This window comes from Schistocerca americana, unplaced genomic scaffold, assembly GCF_021461395.2.
Source record: "Schistocerca americana isolate TAMUIC-IGC-003095 unplaced genomic scaffold, iqSchAmer2.1 HiC_scaffold_47, whole genome shotgun sequence".
NCBI lineage: Eukaryota > Metazoa > Arthropoda > Insecta > Orthoptera > Acrididae > Schistocerca > Schistocerca americana.
The window spans coordinates 805,001-810,000 of NW_025726203.1; the positions used below are offsets into that span (position 1 = coordinate 805,001).

The 5,000-nt window shown below is 53.2% G+C and overlaps 1 non-coding gene across 1 annotated transcript in view; it reads left to right on the forward strand.

Moving 5' to 3' along the window:
• The first annotated feature begins 4,262 nt into the window (after positions 1-4,262).
• Positions 4,263-5,000, forward strand: part of LOC124584045 — a 1,910-nt gene continuing 1,172 nt past the window's right edge. The window contains exon 1 of the ribosomal RNA XR_006974462.1: positions 4,263-5,000. This exon is cut by the window's right edge and continues 1,172 nt beyond it. This is a non-coding gene — a ribosomal RNA (small subunit ribosomal RNA).

A 5,000-nucleotide genomic window follows, 5' to 3' on the forward strand; every position in this document is an offset into this window, starting at 1 on the left:
TCACTCCACCGGCGCCCCACCCCAACCGCCCAACTCGCAACTCCAGCGGATGAACGGCGGACTTTTCCCGCAGTCGCAATGTGCAATCCACCCCTATAACTTGCGTTTCATGAAGAGTTATCTCCAATATGCGACATTCCCGCTGTCCCTATACATGAGCTGCGAGCTGTACCAGTTACGAGCTAGAGACGCGATCGCGTTGCTCTCTGAGCGGTCAGCTAGGAGGCGCTCCATCCATGTCGGCACCGGTGGGCGTTGCACTCGCAGTCGCAAAAACGTACGGCAAGTATATTACTCGGAAGAGTTAATGACAGTCCAAGCCCCCCTGCGTGGGGAGAGTCTTGCTAGGCCATGACCCACCGGAAGGGCGCAGCGTCCCCCACCCCAGACATGTGACGTCACACTATCGGTATTGACGACTAGACTCATTGCTCATAATCATTTGCCATACACCGGTGGAAGCTGCCGAGACGAGTAACTACATAGCGCGCTCGCCGTGTCACTAATGTACAGAGATACAACAGTGTCGACGGGAACCACATGAAACGTATACACGGCGCTGATTAGTAATAGATAGAGCCATCAGAATACAGATAATATATACAACTGTCCGTATACATACTGAAAGACTCTGCTCACAATCACAACCACACGTCAGCCACACGCTCTTATCACGCACTACTCTCTGCCTGTAACACGCACACAGACAATATGTAAGCACCAGCATGGAACAACACCCAGTGCATCCTCTCCGCCACATTAGACAATCCACACTGTCATAACCAGACTGGGAGGTCCACTCAGAAAACAGAATATCCCACCCTCCCGACAACCACCATTGCTCAGCCAAGCCACCAACACCCACACATGTCCTACACAGGGGTGCACCCAACATCACAATACTGCCTCCTCTCACAGCACACAAACAATGGCAGGAATGAAAGACACACGTCTGCCACAAGCATGGAATGAGAGCGCCGCCTGTCATGAGCCAAAGGTGCATCCTGACGTGGCAAATCAGATGATGCCGCAGGCATCCACTTACTATAATCACAATCAACAAACCGGCCGCCCCCCCCCCCCATTAAACCTTTCCTTACAACAATGTGTACCGTAACCTAACCTATATCGTACCGTAACCTAACCTATATCGTACCGTAACCTAACCTATGTCGTACCGTAACCTAACCTATGTCGTACCGTAACCTAACCTATGTCGTACCGTAACCTAACCTATGTCGTACCGTAACCTAACCTATGTCGTACCGTAACCTAACCTATGTCGTACCGTAACCTAACCTATGTCGTACCGTAACCTAACCTATGTCGTACCGTAACCTAACCTATGTCGTACCGTAACCTAACCTATGTCGTACCGTAACCTAACCTATGTCGTACCGTAACCTAACCTATGTCGTACCGTAACCTAACCTATGTCGTACCGTAACCTAACCTATGTCGTACCGTAACCTAACCTATGTCGTACCGTAACCTAACCTATGTCGTACCGTAACCTAACCTATGTCGTACCGTAACCTAACCTATGTCGTACCGTAACCTAACCTATGTCGTACCGTAACCTAACCTATGTCGTACCGTAACCTAACCTATGTCGTACCGTAACCTAACCTATGTCGTACCGTAACCTAACCTATGTCGTACCGTAACCTAACCTATGTCGTACCGTAACCTAACCTATGTCGTACCGTAACCTAACCTATGTCGTACCTTAACCTAACCTATGTCGTACCTTAACCTAACCTATGTCGTACCTTAACCTAACCTATGTCGTACCTTAACCTAACCTATGTCGTACCTTAACCTAACCTATATTGCGCCTTAACCTAACCTATATTGCGCCTTAACCTAACCTATATTGCGCCTCAATGTAACCTATATTGCGCCTCAATGTAACCTATATTGCGCCTCAATGTAACCTATATTGCGCCTCAATGTAACCTATATTGCGCCTCAATGTAACCTATATTGCGCCTCAATGTAACCTATATTGCGCCTCAATGTAACCTATATTGCGCCTCAATGTAACCTATATTGCGCCTCAATGTAACCTATATTGCGCCTCAATGTAACCTATATTGCGCCGCAATGTAACCTATATTGCGCCGCAATGTAACCTATATTGCGCCGCAATGTAACCTATATTGCGCCGCAATGTAACCTATATTGCGCCGCAATGTAACCTATATTGCGCCGTAACCCAACACACGTTGGGCCTTAACCCAACACACGTTGGGCCTTAACCCAACACACGTTGGGCCTTAACCCAACACACGTTGGGCCTTAACCCAACACACGTTGGGCCTTAACCCAACACACGTTGGGCCTTAACCCAACACACGTTGGGCCTTAACCCAACACACGTTGGGCCTTAACCCAACACACGTTGGGCCTTAACCCAACACACGTTGGGCCTTAACCCAACACACGTTGGGCCTTAACCCAACACACGTTGGGCCTTAACCCAACACACGTTGGGCCTTAACCCAACACACGTTGGGCCTTAACCCAACACATGTTGGGCCTTAACCTGCTCTGTAATTGTCATACGACGCGTTAAATTAGTGTAGTGTTGCCTAACTGCAACCCCCGCAACATAGTTTGCTACTCGCACTGCCCGGTCCGCAGTGTATCGCTTCATGTTAAACACCTTGCAGCTATACACTGTAATGTGGATGGCAGCAGGACGTACATGCTCAATGCCCTTTGCAGTTGTTCATTGGCATTTGCAGTTGTTCATTGGCATTCGCATGGCGAAGCACTTAGCCTACGCTGTGGTACGGCCTGTGTCAACTGTCCGCTGATGTTGTACGTCCAAATCACACACTGTACTGCACATTGGTCCTCATGTACTGAATGATACATCGTGGTACATGTGACCGTACAACGACTGCGCCAACAACGGCGAACCATGCGGTCCAAATGTTGTGCACTCAGCTACGTGTCGTCTCCCTATAAGAGCTGGATTGCAGTGTGGTATGCCCTGGATGGCGATCAGCATGAGCCGTCTGTTGATGTAGTGGCGCGTGTTGTCAGACGTAGTCGTCTCTTCTCACACACCGTGATAGCATGGTGCACTGCGTTCCACATCTGCGACATGCGACAGAGGCCGGTTGACAGTCGTTCGCGCAATGGACATCGCATACGTACGGGGGCCACCTTCCACGTGTTCGCGAAGCGTGCACATGTTGTTGCGTGTATGTGGGCAGACATAGTGTGTCGTGACACCTGACACAGGCATGCAACAATCGTTGAATTTGCAAATGGCGATGGACGCCTACGTTTGCTGGTGACGTTACGCAAATGAACAACTGGTAAACCGTTGTGGTGCGGTTGTTCTCGCTAGAGGTGAATCAGTGATGGCGACGATCGGTTGAGCTACCAACCGGTTGTTCCAGCGATACCCACCATGCCCACGAACGTGAATGGCATCTGGGTGTGAAGCGATACGCGGCGGTGGCTGGGTGGGACCGTCCCCGGCCGGTGAGGGGGGGCCTCCCGGCGTGCTGGCCGCGCGGTGCGTGGGCGCACGCGCTACAGCCGGCTGGTGGGGGCGGCCAGTGGCAGGCGCGCCGGCCGACGGAGGCGGCAGGCGGCGCAGCTGCGCGCCGGCGCACCCTGCACGCGGCGCCGTGCGGCCAAAGTAGGTCCTCGCGGGCCCGGTGCGAAGCGCGGTGGACATCTGCAGTGTGCTGGTCCGATTGAGGACTGTGTGCGCTGAGGATGCGCCGCCGCCCGGCGCTCGGCGCCGCGACGCCGTCTGCTGCTCGGTCGCCTCTGCGGTTCTCGCAGGTGGTTTGTATCGCAGCTGTGCGGACGTGTTGGCGCGTGCGCTGTGCTGGGAGAGTTCGCTTCGGCACCCAAGTGGGGCTTTTGTCCTTCTGTGGCGCTGGCGTTGGAGCTGCCGGTCACCGTAGGTGGCGCGTGTTGTCTCCCGCCGGCAATGCCACGACAGCACGCTCCCGGGCCTCTGTCGGCAGCGGCAAGCTCAGTTGGGAGCACGGGTGGTCGCACCTAAAGCGTCTACTCGCCAAACTCCGGGCGATTGCGCCTCTCTCGAACCCGACCAAGTACTTAGGACGGCGCTGCGCGCCGCCGGGACCTGAGAGGGTTTCGAGGTGTATGGTGCAGGGGAGCTCAGCCTCCTCCTGTTTGCAGAATAATTGAGCGGACGCTTGCGTGTTCGCGTGGGCCCCCGGGACACACTCCCGGGCGGCCGGCTGCTCAGCTCTAGTTGACGCAGCTCCCTGGTTGATCCTGCCAGTAGTCATATGCTTGTCTCAAAGATTAAGCCATGCATGTCTCAGTACAAGCCGCATTAAGGTGAAACCGCGAATGGCTCATTAAATCAGTTATGGTTCCTTAGATCGTACCCACGTTACTTGGATAACTGTGGTAATTCTAGAGCTAATACATGCAAACAGAGTCCCGACCAGAGATGGAAGGGACGCTTTTATTAGATCAAAACCAATCGGTCGGCTCGTCCGGTCCGTTTGCCTTGGTGACTCTGAATAACTTTGGGCTGATCGCACGGTCCTCGTACCGGCGACGCATCTTTCAAATGTCTGCCTTATCAACTGTCGATGGTAGGTTCTGCGCCTACCATGGTTGTAACGGGTAACGGGGAATCAGGGTTCGATTCCGGAGAGGGAGCCTGAGAAACGGCTACCACATCCAAGGAAGGCAGCAGGCGCGCAAATTACCCACTCCCGGCACGGGGAGGTAGTGACGAAAAATAACGATACGGGACTCATCCGAGGCCCCGTAATCGGAATGAGTACACTTTAAATCCTTTAACGAGTATCTATTGGAGGGCAAGTCTGGTGCCAGCAGCCGCGGTAATTCCAGCTCCAATAGCGTATATTAAAGTTGTTGCGGTTAAAAAGCTCGTAGTTGGATTTGTGTCCCACGCTGTTGGTTCACCGCCCGTCGGTGTTTAACTGGCATGTATCGTGGGACGTCCTGCCGGTGGGGCGAGCTGA